The sequence below is a fragment of the Triturus cristatus genome, chromosome 1_1 (assembly GCF_964204655.1).
Source record: "Triturus cristatus chromosome 1_1, aTriCri1.1, whole genome shotgun sequence".
Classification (NCBI taxonomy): Eukaryota; Metazoa; Chordata; class Amphibia; order Caudata; family Salamandridae; genus Triturus; species Triturus cristatus.
This window is the reverse complement of record NC_140579.1, coordinates 899,765,435-899,787,326: the sequence shown is the minus strand read 5'-3', so window position 1 is coordinate 899,787,326 and position 21,892 is coordinate 899,765,435. Positions and strand designations below refer to the sequence as shown.

The following is a 21,892-nucleotide window of genomic DNA, read 5'->3' as shown; positions in this document are numbered from 1 at the left end:
TCCGGGACTGACGAGCAAGGAGGACAATGGCTCACTCGTCGACTTCGATCCCCAACGACATCTTTGAAGAAGGCGTCGATGTCCCAGAACAACAGCACACCGAAGAAGGACACGTCAGCGCCTCCGAAGCTGAAGACTCCGACGTCGAGGATATCACTCCGGTACAGAGGGGCGTGAGTACAGACTCCGACATCGACCCGAAACTCCCCTCCACGCCATTGAAAAAGGCTTCGGTCATGCCTTCGCCTTCGGGCCTAGGTATGCACCAAAAGACTGCTTCCCATACCTCGCTTCTGGGCCCGGTTAAGAAGCCCATCAAGCCTTCAGGCAGCTCGGGCTCGAGCCAGCCTACCCTTGGTGCCGAAAAAACCTCATCGGCACCGACACCGAAAAAGAAAACGCCCCTTTCCTCGTCGACACCGAAGCTCTCGGTGCCGAAAACTGGCACCGGCTCCTCGGCACCGATAACACCCTCGGAGCCGAGCAAGAAGCCGAAAAGCCTCGACTCCCAAACCTCGAAGCCGAAAGCCACCTCGGAACCGAGGAAGTCAAAAGACACTGCTAAACCCCACAGTTCGAAACGAAGAACCAGTGCCGAATCGACGCCTAAAAAACCCACAGCTCCGACACCATCGGCACTGAAGGATCTGCCCCTTACAGATGAACTTTTTCGACCCGATCCTTACCAAAAAACCCTCGTAAAGGATCCAAAGACAGGGCATTTGTCGCTTAGCACCAGAAAAAGATCACTGGACAAGCCTGCACCAGCTCCACCACCAAAAAGGAAAGACTTTGCCACCTCCCCTTTGAGGATTCCTTCACCTCCTCCTCCCCCTCCTCCTCTTCCTCCTTCTCCTCCCCCACCCCATCATTCTCCCACACCATCTCCAGATGAGGATGATGATGATGACATTATCTACGACACAGGGGACGGGACGGACAACCAACCAACAGGGGATCCTACTCCGACAGGCTCCCCAGACCCATGGGACGACTACAACATCTCAGACGTCCCTAACGTCCCGCAGGACGATCTTTACCCTTCTAGACCCTCCCCCCCCCAGAGGACACCATGGGCTTTAACCAGCTACTCCATAGGGCTGCCCGCTACCACGGGGTTGATCTCCACACAGACCCCTTAGAGGAGGACTTCCTCTTAGATACATTTGACACTGCACACAGGTCCACCACAATCCTGCCGATGCTTAAGGGGGTTATTAAGCACACAACAGAGGTTTTTTTTTTTTGTTTTTTTTGGTACCAGCTGGTCTTTTTTATTTTTTTACATTGTGCTGAACTTGAAAGAGCTCTGTAAATTAGTAGCACTGTGTATGAGCCAGTGAAACATGTGGCTCTGTTGTGTATGCATGAAATTGTGAGATACCTGACATTTGTATTTTACCGCTCATTATCTGGCATAACCCCTCAACTTACTAAATACTATGGAGAGAGCGAGGTTTGCAAACTTTGTTTACTTGCCTAGTGCAATGCTCTGCACTTTTTTTTTTAAATTATTTTTATTAGGAACATTGGACATCACCAATTCGTATGATCTGCACACAATTATTTTCTGGCAGCACCAATACAGTTTTAAACTTATGAGAACAGTACTTATACATGACTCCAGTAACCCTCCACCAGCATTACAGCCTACCGCCCCCACCACCTTCCCTCCAACACCACTAATCTGACCTTTGTACAGTTTCTGATCTCGGTGGGTGACAAATATACCCCCTGAATTTATTCCAGTCTCCCCAGACTCTTGCCCATTTTTGGGGACATCCGATGCACATACACCGCCCTTTCTGCTACCATGACCTCATCCATATCCGTACACCATTCTCGCAGTGTAGGTGACTCTTGCGACCCCCACCTCCTTGCAATATTTCTTTTAGCAACCATGGTTCCCAGTGTTACCCAGTCCTGCGCTGGGTGGGTTAGGTCAGTCGGCTCCCATATGTTTAACAAGCATCGTCTCGGTTCTGGAAGCACTGATTCCCCCACGGTCTATGACATAGTCCTCATTACTTTGACCCAGTATACCCTAATCTTCGGACACTCCCATATCGTGTGATAGAAGGTACCCTCCTCCCCACAATCCTGCAGACAAAATTGGTGTGCAGCCATCCCTATTTTAAAGAGGGTCACTCTGGTGCAGTATGTACGATTAAGTACTTTCAGTTGTATCAACCGCAGGCGTGCCGGTATTGCTACCTCCCGAGGGGGTGACAGCGCCTCCTGCCACTCTCCATCATCCAACTCTCCCAAATCTACGACCCATTTCCGCTTGAGCGCCAACATAGGGTCCGGCAGATTGTTTACCAGCTTACGGTAGGTGAATGAAGTGGCCCTTTTATGCATATATTCAGTCAGTAATATATCCTCTAAGGGAGTGGCCTCAGTCAAGATGGTACCTGCAGGTATAGCCGCCTGCAGCGCGTGCCTCACCTGCATATATCTGTAGAATTCCGACGCAGCAAGTTCATACTTGGCCTGTAAGTGTTCAAATGAGATTACCGCGCCCTTCTCCCAGAGATCACCCACCATAGATATGCCTATCACATCCCATTTAGCAAAGCCTTTACTGTTCTTCAATCGTCCAAGGCGCTGAGATGTCCAGAGTGGTGTCATTTGTGTAATACCCCCCCTCCAACCCAGCCTGGCATGCGCCTCGTACCATAGATGAACCGTGTGTGCTGTTGGCCCAATCAGTTGTTTGGATTTTGCTCTATTATACAGCACCGACATGACTCCATCTTCTCCTAGGCCCTGCCTATCCGCCTGAAATGCTGGGTCGGTATGAGGAGCATGCATCCAGCTATTAATAACTTTTAATTGGGCCGCCCAGTAGTATAACTGTATATTAGGGAGGGCTATACCCCCGTCATACCAGCCTCTGACCAACTTGTCCTGTCCGATGCGCTCCAGTTTATTCCCCCAGATCCGACCGGAAACCTCCGACGCGATTGTTTTAAAATAGCTCAGTGGCACTCAAAACGGGGTATTCTCCAAAACATACAAAAAATGTGGGAGCGCCATCATTTTAAAAAGCGATGTTCTCCCCAGCATTGACAACGGCAGACCGCGCCATACTAACTCATCGCGCTGAAACCGTTCCAGGGGAGGTCTAAGATTTCTTTGCATGAATTCCTCAGGTGTAGATGTAATATGAATGCCTAAATATTTGAAGGTCGTCTCCGCGACCTGCAACGGGCAATCCCCGGGAAGCAACAGCGTCGGGCCATCCAATACAAATAAGACCGATTTAGACCAGTTGATGGTGTATCCAGATACCCGCCCGAATATTTCACAAATATTTAAGAGCGCCCGGATGGTATAACAGAGGTTTTTAAAGACCCAATTAACCCACGCATTGAGAAAAAATATAAAGCCGCCCCAACAGACCCACCCTATATTAAAGGCCCCGCACCACTAGACTCCCTGGTAGTCTCCAATGCGAGGAAACATGCCAATTCCCAGGCATCAGGTGAGGCTCCACCGCCAGATAAGGAGTCTAAACTCCTAGACGCCTCTGGCAAACGGACGGCGTCCCAGACAGCCAACATCTGGCGTATCGCTAACACCCAAGCGCTCCTAGCCAGATATGACAGGGCACATTATGATGGGCTGGAGTCAATCATGCAACACCTCCCTGACAAATATAAACATAAGGCCAACAAATTGATTCAAGAGGGTAAAAATATTACAAACACTTCCATCCGTTGTGCCCTCGATGCAGCCTCCAGGGCAATAAATACCAGCACCCTTCTGCGTAGGCATGCCTGACTACGCATCTCATGTTTCAAACCTGAGGTTCAAAGTTCCATCCTCAACCACCCCTTTGACGAGAAACATCTGTTTGGTCTTAATGTCGATATAGCCCTCGAAAAAATGAAAAAGGACAGCGCCTCCACTTCCTACAAAACCCCTACCCAATCCACCTTCACTAGGGGTTATCAAAGAGACAGTTACAGAGGTAACAACAACAAAGGCAGAGGCAAAACTAACACCTCCCGCTCTGCCTCCACTCCCACCCAGTGACTTCCCTCCACTTCCCCCAGACTATTCCACTCCAATCGGGGGCAGACTCCACAATTTCCTTCCTGGCTGGGCTACCATCACCTCAGACAGATGGGTACAACAAATAATCCAATCAGGCTACTGTCTAGAGCTAACATCTACACCCCCAACCATTCCACCCAAACAGCGCCCAATGTCACAGGAACATTTGTCACTTCTAAAGCAGGAGGTAATCTCCCTCCTACAAAAAAATGCAATAGAACCAGTTCCTGCCCACCAACAAAACAAGGGAGTTTACTTCCTATATTTTCTCATACCAAAGAAGAACGGCTCTCTCAGGCCCATTCTGGACCTCAGACCCCTAAACCAATACATACACTCAGACCACTTTCACATGGTCACACTCCAGCAGGTGCTTCCTCTGCTCTCCCAGGATGACTTCTTGACCACCATAGACCTCAAGGACGCCTATTTCCACATTCCCGTTCACACCGCTCACAGGAAGTTTCTCAGATTCGTAGTGGACGGTCACCACTACCAATTCAAAGTACTCCCCTTCGGAGTCACCACAGCGCCACAAGTGTTTACCAAGTGCCTAGCAGTAGTGGCAGCACACCTGAGAAGACAACACATCCAAGTCTTCCCATATCTAGACGACTGGCTTATAAAAGCCAGCTCATACAACCAGTGTGTACAGCACACTCATGCCACCATCCAACTACTTCACGACCTGGGCTTCACAGTAAACTACGCCAAGTCCCATCTGCATCCCTCCCACATACAACAATACCTCGGTGCCACCATAGACACCTCAAAAGCGTTAGCCTACCCCAGCCCTGCGAGGACAGCAAGCATACAAGCTCTTTGCGCCAAATTTCAACCTCAACACTCTTCCAGCCCGAGTGTTTATGCAACTTATAGGGATGATGGCCTCTTGCATATTCATGGTACCTCATGCAAGACTCCAGATGCGTCCTCTCCAAAAGTGCCTAGCACGCCAATGGAACCAGGCTTAAGGTCAGCTAACTGATCTGGTGTTGGTAGACTGTCGTGCCCATCGCTCTCTACAGTGGTGGACCACCAAAAACCTCTCCAAAGGGTGACTGTTCCTAGAGCCGGTTCCTCAATAGTTCTAACAGCAGATGCATCGCTCTCCGCCTGGGGAGCTCATCTACTACATCACACCATGCAGGGCAGGTGGACACCTCAACCAAAGTTACTCCACATCAACCATCTGGAGTTACTGGCCATATTTCTAGCCCTGAAAGCCTTTCAAACACACGTCTCAGGCAAGTCTTAGTCCGCACAGACAACATGACAGCAATGTACTACATCCAAAAACAGGGTGGCACACACTCTCTGCAGCCCTCTCAGCTAGCACAGACCATATGGAGGTGGGCCATACCTCAAAACATTTTTCTCCTAGCACAACATGTCCCAGGAGTCCAAAACACCATTGCAGTACTGTTGAGCCGTTAAACTCAGCAAATCCACGAGTAGGAACTTCATCCACAAGTTCTTCAACCATTCTTTCAAACGTGGGGGCAACCACAAATAGACCTCTTTGCCACCCACGAAAATGCCAAATGCCCAAGCTTCGCTGCCAAATATCCACACCCATTGTCCAAAGGCAATGCGATATGGATGAACTGATCAGGCAGATTTGCGTACGCTTTTCCGCCTCTCCCACTCATTCCATTAGTGGTGCGCAAACTACAGCAACATTCCCTAACTCTCATCCTAGTTGCTCCAACTTGGGCCAGACAACCGTGGTACACCACATTGCTGGAACTCTCCGTAGTTCCGCACCAAAAATTGCACCTCACTCCACGCCTCTTAACCCAGAACCATGGAGAGATCAGACACCCGGACCCAGCTCAGCTCAACCTTGCGATCTGGCTCCTGAAATCCTAGAATTTGGTTACCTTAATCTTCCCCCTGACTGTATGAACATCATTAAAGAAGCTAGACGACCTACCACTAAAGCTTGCTATGCAGCCAATTGGAAACGTTTTGTGATTTCTTGTCACAACAATAATGTTAATCCCTTAGATGTGTCTATCCAACACATCATAGGCTACTTACTACACCTACAGAAATGCAACCTAGCCTACACGTCTATTAGACTACACCTGGCTGCCATAGCAGCGTATCTACAAAATAGACAACATCTATCACTCTTTAGAGTACCTGCCATAAAAGCCTTCATAGAAGGCCTCAAGAGAATAATTCCCCCTAGAGGGCCAACCGCACCGGTGTGGAACCTAAACATCGTTGTCACAAGACTAATGGGGACTCCATTTGAACCTCTACATAAATGTGAGCTTTAATTTTTAACATGGAAAACAGCTTTCCTTGTAGCCATTACTTCCCTCAGAAGGGTCAGTGAGATACAAGTACTCACCATTCAAGAATCTTTTCTGCAAATGCATCATAATAAGGTTGTTCTCCGCACTAATCCAAAATTCCTTCCTAAAGTCATTTCTCCCTTTCACCTCAATCAATCTGTGGAACTGCCCATATTCTTCTCGCAGCCACAAACCATTGCAGAAAGAGCTCTCCACACACTAGATGTAAAACAAGCCTTACTCTACTACATCGAGAGAACACAACCTTTTCGCAAGACCAAACAACTATTCGTGTCTTTCTCACCACCACACAAAGGCAACCCCATCTCCAAATCTGGGATAGCTAGGTGGATTGTTAAATGCATACAGATTTGCTACCACAAAGCAAAACGAACGCTATCTGTTCCCCCTAAAGCCCACTCTACATGTATGATAGGGGCTTCCATGGCATTTTTAGGGAACATCCCCTTAGATGATATCTGCAAAGCAGCTACATGGTCTACACCGCACACTTCCACTAAACACTATTGTGTAGATGTGCAAACAAAGCAACAAGCTAGTGTGGGCCAGGCTGTCCTCAAAACACTGTTTCAAACAAGTGCAACACATACTGGTGGTCGCCGCTAGGAGGGGGTACTGCTACACAATCTATGCACAGTGTGTAATCTGCAGCTCATATGCCTCGAAGGGAATATGCTACTTACCAGTATGCGTCTGTTCTTGGCATGTAGAGCTGCAGATCTACACACACCCACCCGCCTCCCTGGCTACCTTTATCTGTTCCAGTTTTATCTTATTTAGATACAGCACACATGGGCATCTTTCCTGTTTTCTTACAAAGCTCCATCATTTCCCCGCTGGCGAAAAACAATCTGAGGATGGAGCCGAAGCCCATGCGCAATATGATCCAAAGGAGCAGTCACATACCTCGTGACTTCCAAAGACTTTCCAAGAGAAAAACAACTGCAACATCCGGACCCAACACCAGATGGCGATCTCTGCACAGTGTGTAGATCTGCAGCTCTACATGCCAAGAACAGATGCATACTGGTAAGTAGCATATTCCTTTCTATATGCTCCGGGATCCCGCACGTGGGCGGGATTATTCATAGCTTATGACTTTGAGTATACCCCTGGATGAGAGCTAGGATTACAGGTAAGTAACGCCCATTTTGCGCCCGTTACAGCCCTTGAGGGTAACAATTGCTGCTCCCTGTGGTTTATTTGTGGGTCCACTGGAGTAGACCACTCTTTTGCAATGTAGCCCGTCGTTGACCTTGGTCCCGTTTCGACTTCCTTCCCCCTAGATAAAAAACGTTGTTTAAGTTCAGAGAGTCCCTTTTCTATGGAGGAGTGGCATCGTAAAAGGGGGTCAAATTTTGTGTCCATACTGGTCCTTCCAGATCCTTGTAATAGCTCCAAAGCATCCATCATCTCTCCCTTAGTGAGTACTTGCTCTGTGGGTGCTTTATGGTGAATCCCCTCATCCCTCTGTCTTTTCGCTTTCCCTCCAATCATTGGGCCCTTTCTTTTCATCCCTGAGCCTTGTACAGCCCCTGTTACTCCTCTTGTCCTCCGTTGTAGAGTTGACATGTTAGCAACTAACTGCCTAACAGGGCTACTAATAGTTTGACTCATAGGCAGGGGGTAAGTTGCATCCCCTTAAGTTAGAGACCAATATAGTGGTAGAGAGGAGTCTAGATTGACCAACTACCCTGCTACCTATTTCCCCATCTTCCAACGTAGGAGATACATTAGGTAATACTAAAGTGGGTACAGGATTCACCTGCTCGGTAGGCGGATTAATAATGAGGTAGCTAATAGGGGAGCAGGTATGACGCCGTGAAACCATCTCGATCTTCTTGTCAAGGACTCCGATAACCATTAATAGAGAGGAGTCCATGGTAAATACGGTGCTGGTTGTGGCCTTCTCAGGTAACAGCGCTGCCTTGGGTTTTGCCATGACGGTTCGAAAGGAGAACACAGCCTGCTCTGCACTCTCCTACTAAAGCCTACTAAGGCAGTTGCAGAAACCACTACTACTGCTGCAAAACCGTTGAGGGGATGTAGAAATGTTTAAACAGGGCCACTATAACCACTAAGTGCGATTGGAGTCAAAAACATCTGGTCACGGGGAAAAACCAGAAATGATACTAGGGAGGCAACACGACGTAACACTGTCCTTCTTTACTTTCACCCAAGTTGTCGTGCTTGACTGGATACAAGTCCCCCACTTCATTTCGCCTCGCTGCGCTGTAATACTTCAGTGGTGCAGTCGGTTCCAGCAACCCAGGCAATCCAATCGATTAGGTAAACGTGTGCAATGGAGAGTCCAGGAGGGGTGGCCCAGCCCAGCCTCCTCCGGGCGTGAACGGGTCTGCCCTTGGCCCGGGCGCTGCCTGCGCGTGTCCCTCGCCGTGGGAGGGCAGCTGCGCTTTTCAGCGTGCATAGTACGGGAGACTCCGCCTCCTCTCGTCCTGCTGCGGTCTTGCTTCCTGGCACAGCGAGTCCCCCTCGAGCACGGGTGAGTCCTGGCCACACTTTCACTTCACTTCCAGCAGCACAGGAGGTCAGCTGCGCTTTTCAGCACGCACGGCGCGGGAGACTCCGTCTCCTCTCCTCCTGCTGCTGTCTTGCTTCCTGGGACAGCGAGTCCCCCTCTTGAGCACGGGTGAGTCCTGTCCACACTTTCACTTCACTTCCCCAAGCTGTCTTCCTAGATGTTTTTCCAAACTGAATAAATGCCATATATTGAATTTGTGTCAAGATTACCCGAATCCCAACTTCTAGTGGAATGCTATTTTGAAATAATCAGCACAGCCTCCTTTTCTGTGCATATATTGTTTGAACTAAAACTATTGCATGAACATCATTGCTACTTAGTAGTTTAACCAGTGGTTGTATACTGATCTTTCTCACTGATGTGCAGAATGATGTCTAATCCTAGTTGAATGGCAGCATACACCACCACAGCCTACATTCATAGAACAGCTTGGCTTCTAGCCTATGTTATCTACCGGTATTTTCCATCCTTCTGTATGAACATTCTTAAGGAAACTTAAAGACCTTCAAGGACCACTTATAAAATTGAAGTGAAAGATAATTTGTATACTTAATTTCAAAACACCCTAAACCTAAGAATATTCTAGAGGTAGCTGCTACTGCCTTGTATTTTTTTAATGCAGTTAAATTATGATTTCATTATTTTTCAATTATGGTGCATTTAGTGTTTATTGCTGCTTGAAATCTATTTCTCAAACATGCTTATTCATCTTTCCTGTACTTAAGGATTGCTTGAAAAGCCATAGAAAACTTTGAACTCCTTGTCCCAATGAGGATACCTTCTGTAAGAAACTGGCTCTATAAATACTGCACCAAAGTGAGATACAGTGTGTATAGAGTCCAAGAGTCCCCAAAGGTAGGCAGAGGTTAAAGTTAGATAGAACCTTGCCCTCTAAAGTGGTAGCTTGGTCGAGCATTAAGGCAGTATCAGAGGACAGTGTTAAGCATTTGATGTACACCCTCAGTCAGCAAATGAATTCACACACTCAAGAACTGAACTTTAGGCCAATTGTGTTTGTATAAAAATAAACTGTTTATTTTTAGAACCAAGCAAGCCTGGTACAGGTAAGCATTAAATATTTTTCAGTAATAAGTTACTGGATATAGAACAGTTTGAAAATGCAATAGAAATTGTACTTTGTTTGATTTACAGGGGAGCAGTAGTATGTAACACTTAGCAAATACAGTACTTTGGAATGAATAGGCTTTTTCAGTAAATTATAGGTAAGTTACTTTTTCTAACTCAGTGCTGGATGCCTAGATTCAGCACTTGGACATTTCCTAGACACAGGTGAGTAGATGCGTGTTGGTTATTTGTGCGATTTTTAAAGAATATTTTCAGATTTCAAAACTCCACACTTAAAAACGTTTTGAAGCTGTACATTGAAATGAATAGGCATTTTCAACAAATTGCAGGTAAGTTACTTTTACGTTACTTTTTCTACCTCAGTGCTGGATGCCTAGATTCAGCACTGGGACATGTCCTGCAAACAGGTATGAAAACACGTTTTGGTTATTTGTACGATTTTTAAAGAATATCTTTAGTTTATAAAAATCCAAAGTCTTTCCTTGGAGGGAAAATTGTCAATGTTATCCTATGGAGGAAAAACAGGTTATCGGTTTGCAGGTAAGTAAACAACTGTGGGAGTTAAGGTTCTGAGGTTAGACTCGGGGGTCCCCCAGGGACAGTGATGCACTGTTGTTGCACCCTCAGCGGCACTAGGGCGGCCGGGCGCAGAGTGTTGATGCCCAGTATTATCCAATGGGGGATAGGGGGCCTCCGGTTGGTGGCTGCTGGCAAGCAGGCCACTAGGTTGTGGGAGCAAAGCTCCTAGGGTTAAGCTCAGGGCAAGTTGGGGACCAAAGTAGCACCAAAGGTGCACCCTCAGCGGCTCTAGGGCGGCCGGGTGCAGGGTGCTGTTTTGAGGTCGGGTGCCCTGTTGTTTCCAATGGAGAACCTCCGAGACAAAGAAACACTGCAGGCTCTGGGACGAGGATCTTCTGGGTGAGACCACCACTTCGAGGGGTACGTTGGGATGTCGGAGGTTGGTTAGGCACCGTTGGTTTGGGCACACAAGGCCGTGGGGCGTCGGGTGCAGGGGTGCCTTGTGACATTGGATTTTCTTACCTGCTCTGGTCGCGGTAGGGGTGGTCCTCTGGATTGAGGCTGCAGGCGTCTCGGGTCAGGATCGCCGAGGGACCTCCTCGTAGTGTTTTTCCACTCGAGCTCGGGCCGGGTTCGGCAGGTGCAGAGTGGGCTGGATTCACGGTCTCTGGCTGGCACCAGAAGCTGCAGTTCAAACACGTCCGGTGTTCACGGGAGAAACTGTCTGGGAAGTGAAGGCAGGCAGGTCCTCCGGGTTTTGTGAGGTTGCTGGCTGCTGGACACGCCGGGATTTCGCAGGAGCAGGTTCGAGGGGAGAAAGGCCTGTATGGCTGGGGCCAAGTCAGTGGGCGTCATCCTCTTGTTAGCTCTGCATGGCTCTTCGTCCTTCTTTTCTTCTTGTAGGTAGGCTGGATCTGCCTTCTTGGTTCAGGGATGCCCCCTAAATACTGTATTTAGGGGACGTTTTAGGGGTCTTGAGGTCAGTAGCCAATGGGCTACTGACCTTAGGGTGACTACACCCTTGGTGTGCTCACCCCACGTGGGGGAGTGAGCACAATCCCTAGTCCTGAATGGGGAGTGCCTGCCATCTGCAAGATGGCGAGCACTGGAGAGTGGGCTTCACCTCGCCTCCCCCACCTGAGGGGTGGAGTTGGCAGCGGTGGGCACACCTCCTGAGCTGGCTAGTTTTTCCCGCGCGTCTTCCCGCCGAAAGGGAGGGGAGACTGGAAGGGGGCCTGCTCCAGATAGCAGGAGAGGCTGGGGGTCGCATTACAAAGGCTGCCAGACCTTTGAAGCTCCCCTACCACAGATGGCTCTTCCTGGCCTGGGGCAGGTGTGAACACCACCGCCCAGGAAAGGCTTTGTTTCTGGGCTCAGGGAGCGTAGGGTCCCACCCTAGGGGTCCAGAAACATGTCTCGTGGTGGCAGGCTGGTGTGTACCAGTCAGGGAACCCAGCAGAGGCTGGTCATTTTTCAGGGAGCATCTCTGAGATGCCCTCTGTGTGCATTTTTCATTAAATCCCACACTGGCATCAGTGTAGGTTTAATGGGCTGAGAAGTTTGATACCAAACTTCTCAGTTTCCAGTGTAGCCATTATAGTGCTGTGGAGTTCGTAATGACAAGCTCTCAGCATCATATACTCTTAATGGCAGCACTGTACTTACAATGTCTAAGAATGGACTTAGACACTGTAGGGGTACAGGGCTCATGCACCTGTACCCTCACCACTGGTATAGGGCACCCGGCTAGAGGGATGGCTGATCTATGCCAGGGCAGTGTGTGCCAAGTCAACTCTTTACTTTGTTCTGCACCAAAGCATGCAGCCTGCAAAGGCAGTGTGTGTGTGTAAAGGTACAGGGCCTCTGAGGGTGGCACAATCAGTGCTGCAGCCCTTAGGGGTCTTCCCTGGTTACAGTGCCCTGGGTACCCTTGGTACCATTCACCAGGGGCTGACCTGTGGCCAGAGATGCCATTTGGGTTAGTTTTGGGGAAAGAACACAGGCCCTGGGAACCTGATTGGCAGGGACCCAGGGCACAACAAGAAAAAGTGCATCAGAATTCTGGCAAAAGGTGGGGGGGTTACTGCAACAGAAACCCACTTTCCTACACCTTCTCCTTGTGCGGATAGCCTAATGGTTTCTAATTTGAGTCTCATTTTAGAGCCATTGCACAAATCAGACGGGCACCATCTCGCTTCGAATGTTGCTTTCTTAGTAGCAAAGGCTTCCACTATATCTCCATTAGAACTCATCCCTCAACCTCTTTCTTAATCAAGGTGATTTCAAATGTTCACTTAAATGACACAATTAGTTTCTTTCCTCTTCCCCCGAATCCCTTCATTCCAGGAGAGACAGCACGGAGCATTCTAGATTTAAGGAAAGAGGACGTTCTTGCTTATCTAAGATTAGAGATCAAAAGGACCAATTAAGTTGGGTAACTGCAGTTATCTGCACAGATTTCCCTGCAAATAAAACAAAATACAGTCGCCAGGTCTTTCGATCTAGTGGACTAATACCTTCACTGCTGGAATCTGTGTTTGGCGCCATGGTCCGGAAGTAAGTCTTTGTTCCCATAAACCTCAGGCTAATTTTACTAGGTGTGATGTGGCTACTGCTGTTCTAGTTAATAACTTATCTGCTAGGTAACTTTACAAGGCAACCACATGGGGGTTTGTTCATAGTTTAGTCAGGCCTGTTGTATATATTCAGATTCCAAAGTATATATTGGATTGGGTGAAGTCACCCTGGACATCTTTGCTTATTTTATTTTTGCTTTCCTCCTACTTTGTCCCATATTTTCCCCACCGTCAATTTTTGGGCTGAGATCACGGATACTTTTATTTATGATGAATAGCTATAATGACGACATGTTGGAGTAGGTCATTTAAACTCTTTAAATCCTAGCTCTCCATCCTAAGCAATCTTCTTGCCTTTTATTGGAAATCCAGACCTGTTCTTTGGAGTAACGCAATGCAGATCTTTCTCAAGTTAGCTGCAAAAATGAGTTGTCGTTACTTACTAGTGTTTTCAATTACAGTCTCCAAATGATACTTGGTTGCCTTAAAGTGGTAGTAACTTTGCTTAGTTTAGGATTAACTGCCTCTTTTTAGGTCTCGGCCTGACGTGAGCAGTGCATGCGCTGCCCTTGTCATACGAGGGCTTCTTGGAATCAATACGATTCCAGAAGTCGCGTGTCAGCTCCGCCCCTAATATCTATTGGCGTGCGTCATTTGGACTTTGACTTTGTCGACAAGGCTCACTCAGCCTGCCATCCTTTGGAGGTCAGCATATTAACTGCTAGTAAATTGGATAATAGCAACACCGGTTATTTGTAGCACTTAGGCACAGCAGACCTGCAGTATGAAGTGCTATATAAACAAGCATTTGCAATGCAATAGGTCTCGCATGAGTGAACGTGTGAGCTATTGGCTTTGCTAATGATAATGCAATAGCTCAAACGTTCAGTAATGCAAAAGCGCTTGCATTGCAAGTGGGTTTTTTCTATATATTTATGTTTTAAGCAATTGCGGCACCAGCGCTTATCGCTTAAAAAAGACTTAGGGGTGTGTTAACAGAACCCTAGCAAAGAAGAGCAAATAAAACCGGAAAACAGTGCTGTGCAAAATAGATGTTAGGATACCAAACATCCTAAACTTGGGGCTGGCTATTGGCTGTTATTACACTAAAAGCCACTGTAGACATCGTACAACCACGACTGCAACTTTCTGCCTCACTCTTTCCTGACCCGTTGCCTGTTGTTTTGGGACAACAGCTGACACATTTATATAGAGTATTTTCAGTTTTTTGTAAAGCGCTAAATGTCTTTTTCAAGTCCCTCAAAGTGGTGGATCATTGATGCCGCGTTCGCTGGTGGCAGTGGGAATGTTAAACGTGTTTAGCAGCTTTCATCTGAATTTTGCGATTGCGTTCCTTTTTTAGCACAATCTCAATTTTAACCAGCACACTCTTTTCTAATGATTAGAAGCACACTTAATCATTAGTCACCTTTGTTAAACGCCTCAAGTTTGCACAGTGAACTCATTATTCCCTGGAGAACAACTCAGGACGATCTAAGATGCACACTTCATAGTGCGGTGGTATTAATTGCATCGCTTGCAAGCGGGTGATGCACATAGTCATAATGAATGAAATAAAATATGTATAACTCCGTGAGCTTATGTGAAAGACTAAACAGTCTGAAAAAAAGAGAGGGAGTAACAGAGTGAGAGAGAGAGTGATTGATTACAATATAAAGGAGAATAAGAGAACGTATTTACCCGCCTTTGTTTTTGCCCGAAATCTGCGTGTACCAAACAAACTCTTCCCTCTGAGCCTCCCACTGCCTCGCTGATAAATCAAAGTGCCGACGCTATGCGCTTAAGAAGGACCTCGAGTGCTGCAGGTTTGGAGGTGTCGGTTCCTTAAAACACTGTGACTGGATCCCTGGACAGCGCAATCACTGGCCTGCGCACGCCCAGATGAGTAACTGACCTGGCCCATGGGAAGACTGGCAGCCGCTGACCTGTGGACATTAGAGGGTGCCTGCTGGGCAGGCCCCTGGTGAGGGTGGACGGTCCTGTTGTGGGCGTACTCCATCTGAGTACGAGGGTGAGAGGGGAAACTGTCCTGATGTGATCGTCGGCACAGTACACAAAGTGCAAGGGTTGGCTCACTTGAGTCCCGTTCTGTCCGGTCACTGAGGCTGCTGACCAATGAGGAAGTGCTGCTGGACTGCCTGAGCCATCCTCTCCGCCTGCGGTGTGTGTCGCCCAGAGTTGTCAGGCGGATGATCAAAGGAGGTCCCTGCGTGGGAGACCCCCAGCCCAATGGCCATTTCTGTAGCAGTCTTGGGGCTTACAAAATTAAAGTAAAAGTGCGCATGGTGCGCTGAAAATAAAACAAGCTTGTGACTCTTTGCGGACGTTACGAGAGACAGAAAAAGAATGGCTTTAATAAACAAGAAAGAATGAGTGGTGTGCGGCAAAGCCGCAAAAGCGAAAGCATTTGTAACCTGACACAAGACATATGGCAGGCTGCGCGCGCTGCTGACTTTGGAGCTGGAGAACAGGGTTCGAGCCTCGGCGTGTGCTGCATTATTTAATTATTTAAAAATAAACAGCGATCTTGGAGGGGAGGGTGGGGAGAGATAAATTAAAAAAATAATACACATGGAGGGGGAGACAGATACAATTAAAAAAAAACACGGTTGAGAGCGACAAATGTAGCATCTGAAACCAAATACAACAAACGGTGCGAGAAGGTGGCTCAACAAGAACGCTGCTGTTTTTGGAGCAGGAAAACAGGGTTCGATCCTCAGCATGGGCTGCGTCATTTAAGTGTGATTTTAATATGAATAAATTGAAAGGCGCACGGCCTCCGTATCCACCTCCTTGCTTAGGGAGTGGGAGGGGTCATGGCGACTGGCTGTGTAACAAGAGTAGGCGGCTGGAGCAGCCGAGCCTGCGCGGCTCACTGTACAGGCTGGAAGACCTCAGCATACTGAGAACAACAAGGAGCGAGGGGCGCGAACCCGGCGCCATGGAAAAAAAAAAAAGTAGTGCCTACATTTAAAGATGCCTCCCTGCAGCGCAATTTAACAGTAGTTGATCGATGCTGCTTCCGCCAGAAACGGAAGAAAACGGAAATGACGTGACGGACCACCAGCCAACAAAGAGCACGTTAAGAAGAGCAATGACCGATTTCACCAATGGTAAGTGAGGAAGTAAAGAGAAATGCAATGGGTGGAGTTTAACTAGCAATGCTGATTACTTAATGCCTCGTAGAGGCAGCGCATGCGCTGCCCTATGCGAGACCTAAAAACTAATTATTATAATTATTGGGCTCCAGCCAAAACCATGGCGAACCTAACAAGCTACTGGACAAACAAGTTCCCAAGCGTCCAGAAGGCAACATGTTACGTACAAAACAATAACTTTATATAAATACGTATAATGTAAAAAACTAAAGACACGGTACAAAAGGGGGTGGTGATGGACGGAGCATCAGAACCAAGCAAACACTCACACCCAGTCAACAGATCTGGGTTTGATCCATCACCGTTCTTTAACCCACTCTGCCACCCCAGTTCAGACATGGCCATATGCAAATCAGTCTGACCCTGTGCCTCATGGGAACAGTCCAGCCCGAACTGCCAAGCCATGCCTTCCCTGGACCGGAAACAAGCTTCCTAAAGATCCGTCTCAACATTAGACAAGTTTGAGTGTAAGCTACACGATAGTGCAAGCACTGCTGTGTGATGTTTGCAACACCCCTTTTGAAAGAAAACGTTCTCGATTAAAGTCATGCCAACATAAAACAGAATGCATTCCGTACTTTACATCCAGTGTACACTACTTTTACCAACATATTTGTATGCGCGCGTTCTTAATGAAGTCAAAAGTAGCTGCTTCTCCCAGCGTTGTGTTTTTGACCAGATTTAGAAAAAGGCACCCTATAAAAAGTTTTCTTGCTGTGTAAATACACAGGTAATACATTCCAACCTGACGCTCCTACTTTCATCCGCCACGAAGGATGAATGCGCAGTTGTACCTGCGCAGGTATGAGCCTCTTACCGACTGAGCTACCGCAGTAGCTTCCGGCGACTGAAGACATTTCTAACGCAGTGTCACACCCGGGCGGGATGTGTATGTTATTTATTTCTTTTTTAAAATCAAACCTGCCAATTATAAAAAATAGCATGTGTTACGCCTCCGCTATTACCACTAATTATAGAAAGTGCCAACCTGAATCTCTTGGGGCGCCTGTCTGCACAACACAGAGGTTCCCTGGGACGCGTGCTCTGGGGTACCCGTCTGGCACCGCCGCCGTGAGGCCCAGGCTTCCAGGGGAGTCACTAATGCAAGCTGGAGCGTCCAGATCTGCACCACGGCGGAACACTGCCCCCAAGGCCACGACGAGGGTATTGCCTACTGTCAGGGTAATGACTGCTCAATATACACCTCTGTTCAGACACCAGAATCCGTCTGTAATATAACATCTAAACACACAAGGAGAGGGGCATAACGCAGGCTCCTGTAGCCCTGCGGCAGAGGTGGGGGGCGTCAAGGGCCCCCAAGCCTTCAAGGATGCATTATTCAGTTAATATCTGTGCGATACAGGATCTCGGAGCTCCCTCATCACATTCTGCAGGTGCGCCCCATCATTTTGCGTTACACCACTGTATTGTTCTACAGCATTTATACAGTAGCACTTACTACCCCTAAGTGGGGCGCTGAAGCGCTTGTGCAAAAGGACAAGTAAACTAAGCACATGGAACGCAATTCAGAGGTAATGCACTGGTACGAGGCTGCCTCAATTCAAACAAATAGCAAGAAACGAGGAGGCAGGGCTCCCACAAGCACCAGGCCAGGATGCCTCAGTGCTGGATAGATTACAAGTGTGTGGAGCGAAAGGAGCTCTCACGTCCACTATGCACGAGAGGTGGGCTTGTCAACCAGCTGAACGCTAAAATCCAGTCAAGTTTTCAGAGTGACCAACACATATGCATATAAGCCCTTATGTACTAATGGCTTTGCCCATGCACAGGATGTAGCAGCCCTACAGTCTCCTTTGAAATTCACTAGCAGTCATTTTGTCTCTTGTGCATTCACAGTGGATCTCCTAAAACAACTGCTTTTTACTGTCTGCTGGGCTCACACTACCAGAATACTAAGTTTAAAGACTCTCCTGTAAAATTATTGCATGCAGAATACAGACCACAACAATTATATTGAAAGTATGTATAAAAGGTACATAGAGCTTTGCTATTCTCAATTCCACATCTCCAGATCTTAATGATATCTTTATCATCAAGGTACTTAGATGGGGTGTTAAGAAGGGTACTATATATCTCAACGATACCTATATTTTCATGTCACGTACTAGATGTAGAGCTGAAGAGTACATTTATACTCATGATCACAGAATCATGGTAATCAGAGTATTCTACAATCAATAGTTTTGCATTACAATATTTTTGTTATTGATAGTCAGACCTCCAAGTGCCCAGATGGACTTCTTGGAGTAGTCATCAAAAGTAATTACATAGTGTGTGTGAGAAAGTGCCCTCTTTCTTGCATGGTATGCCCCCACTTTTTGCTGAATTGCTTATGTGCTTTGACTGAGTGTGCCCTTGGCTCATGCCAATCAGGTACCCAGGGCCTGTGTTCCTTCCCTAAAACTGCATTGAAGCCTAAACCCAATTAGCATCTCTGGCCACATGTCAGCCCCTGGTAAATGGTACCATAGGTACCCAGGGCACTGTGACCAGAGAAGGCCCCTCTGGGCTGCAGCACTTATTGTGCCACCCTTAGAGGCCCTGTACCCTGACACACACACACACACACACTGCCTTTGCAGGCTGAGTGTCTAGGTGCAGAACAAAACAAAGAGTCGACATGGGACACATACCTGTGTGCCACAACCACAAACCACTGCCCTGGCATACATCAGTCACCCCACTAGCTGGGTGCCCAATGCCAGTGGTGAGGGTACAGATGCATGACCCTGTACCCCTACAGTGCCCAGGTCCATTCCTGGGCACTGTAAGTGCAGTGCTGCCATTAAGAGTATATGGTGCTGGGAGGTTGTCATTACGAACTCCACAGCACCATAATGGCTGCACTGAAGACTGGGAAGTTTGGTATCAAACTTCTCAGCACATTAAACCCACACTGATGCCAGTGTGGGATTTCATGTAAAATGCACGACAGAGGGCATCTTAGAGATGCCCCCTGAAACTCGACCAACTCCCAGTGACCAGACTGAGTGGCTGCGCAGGCTGCCACCACCAGACATGTTTCTGGACCCCTGGGTCAAGAGTCTGCTGCTCTCGGGGCCTGAAACAATGCACATCCTGGGACGAGGTGCCAAGCCTCCTCCCCCCAGGATGGGCAGGGTTCACAAAGGAGAAGCTTCAAAGGCATGCCACCTTTGTGAGCCTCTCCAGACCATTTGCTGCTTTCAGCAACTGGTCCCCACTAGTTCTACCCCCCAATTTGGGCGGGAGAACTGGCAGGAAAAACAAGTGAGGAAGAGAGGTGTGCCCACCTACCAACTCCACCCCTAGGTGGGGGAGGCGAGGTGAAGCACAACCTCGAGTCCCCGCCATCAAGAGGATGGGGGGACCCAGCCAACCAGGGACAGGCTCCTCCTCCCCTCCCACTGGAGAGTGGCAGAATAGGGGGTGTACCCACCCCAGGGAAGGGACCCATTGGTCCCTGCCCTTTACCTACCTGAAACGCCCCTAAATTTAGTATTTAGGGGCACCCTGAACCTTCCTTCCTCAGATCCAGCAACCACAAGAAAAGAAGAAAAGGACAAAAAGCCGTGCAGAGCTAACAAGAGGACGACACCCACTGACTTGGCCCCAGCCCTACAGGCCTGTCTCCCCTCGAACCTGCTCCTGCAACACCCCGGCGCGTCGAGCGGCCAGCAACCTCAAAAACCCTAGAGGACCTGCCTGCATTCACTTTCCAAGCTGCCGCGAATCCAGCCCACTCTGCACCCGGCCCGAGCCTGGCCCGAGCTTGAGTGGAAAAAACCACAAGGAGGTCCCCCCGACAATCCTGACCTGAGATCCGGCGACCCCTGACCTGCCTCAAGCCTCCAGACGACACCTGCAGCCTCAATCCAGAGGACCCCCCTACCGCGACCAGAGCGGGTAAAATAATCCGATGTCTCAAGGCACCCCTGCACCTGACGCCCCACGGCCTTGTGTGCCCAACCCAGCGGTGCCTAACCAACCCTCAACATCCCAACTTAGCCCTCGAAGCGGTGGTCACTCCTGGAAGGTCCTCGTCCCTGAGCCTACAGTGTTTCTTTGTCACGGAGAATCTCCATTGAAATCAACAGGGCACCCGACCTCAAAACAGCACCCTGCACCCGGCCGCCCTAGTGCCGCTGAGGGTGCCCCTTTTGTGCTAACCTGGTCCCCAACTGGCCCTGAGCTTAACCCTAGGAGCTCGGCTCCCACAACCTCGTGGCCTGCTTGCCAGACGCCACCAACCGTAGCCCCCCCTATCCTCCATAGGATAACATTGGGTGTCAACACTCTGCACACGGCCGCCCTAGTGCCACGGGGGGTGCACGAACAGTGCATCACCGACCCTGGGGGACCCCTCAGTCTTACCCCAGAACCCGAACTCAAAAGACCGATTACCTACCTGGAAACCGATACCCTCTTTTTCCTCATAGAATAACATTGAAACTTTTTCTCCCAAAAAGTTTGTAGACTTTTGAAAATTAAAAATCAGCCGAATAACCAAAACACATTTTTTCAACTGTTTTCAGGAAATGTCCCGGTGCTGAATCTAGGTATCCAGCACTGAGTAAGAAACAATATTGTTAACATAACTTACCTGCTAAGTGAATTTCCTCCCATAGCATAACATTGGTGATTCTAAGTGAAAAAGTTTTTGTGCCAACTTTTGAAATACAATAATATTCTTTAAAAATCGTACCTCTAACTAAAACGCATTTACTCACATGTTTTCACGAAATGTCCCAGGGCTGAATCTAGGATCCAACCCTGTGTTAGTTAAAGTAATCTGAAAAGTAATTAACTGCATTTTACTTAAAAAGCCCATTCATTTGAATGTACTATACCTGCAATGTGTTTCAAACTGCTTACTTAAAACTGTAACCAAAACCAGTACAAGTTATACTGCAATTTTGGGTAATATAAGTAATTTGCTACTGCAAAGTATTTATATGCTTACCTGTACCAGGCTTGCTTGGTTGTAGAAATAAAACACCGGTATATTTTTTATACAAAAACAAGTGGCCTAGAGTTCAGTTCTTGAGTGTGTGAATTAATTTGCTGACTGAGTGTGTGCAACAAATGCTTCACACTGTCCACTGATACTGCCTTACTGCTCGACCAAGCTACCACTTTAGAGAGTAAGGTTCTATCTAACTTTAGGCTCTGCCAAACCTCTGGAGACCCTTGGACTCTATACACACTGTACCTCACTTTGGTGCAGTATATATAGAGCCAGTTTCTTAGAGTGCGACACGAAGTTGTTTAAAAAAATTACATCAAACATGCAAATGCCTTCAAACCAGAATCAAAAGAGAAAAAAAAAATGTATAATTGTATTTTGTGGGAAGTTGACAACAAGAAAAACAGTACATTGTTAACACCGAAATTGTGCTGCACCACTTACAGGCCACCAGATAGGCGAAAAAAACTCCACATTTTCGGGACCGCGAGCACTACATTTTTTTGTAAGTTACATGCGCTGTCCGCTTTCATTTTCGGGACCGCTAGCACTATATATTTTTTTTCTTTAGTTCTTGGATGTTGAAAGTGTTTCTCTGACCCGCTTCTCTGTAGTAGTATTTTTTAACCTCGAGC

The 21,892-nt window shown here is 47.8% G+C and overlaps 1 long non-coding RNA gene across 1 annotated transcript in view; it reads left to right on the top strand.

The window, feature by feature from the left end:
* Window positions 1-15,981: 15,981 nt before the first annotated feature.
* LOC146871256 (uncharacterized) overlaps window positions 15,982-21,892 on the top strand; it is a 144,765-nt gene continuing 138,854 nt past the window's right edge. Inside the window, exon 1 of the long non-coding RNA XR_014959531.1 lies at window positions 15,982-16,246. This is a non-coding gene — a long non-coding RNA (uncharacterized LOC146871256). The remainder of the gene's footprint in view (window positions 16,247-21,892) is intronic.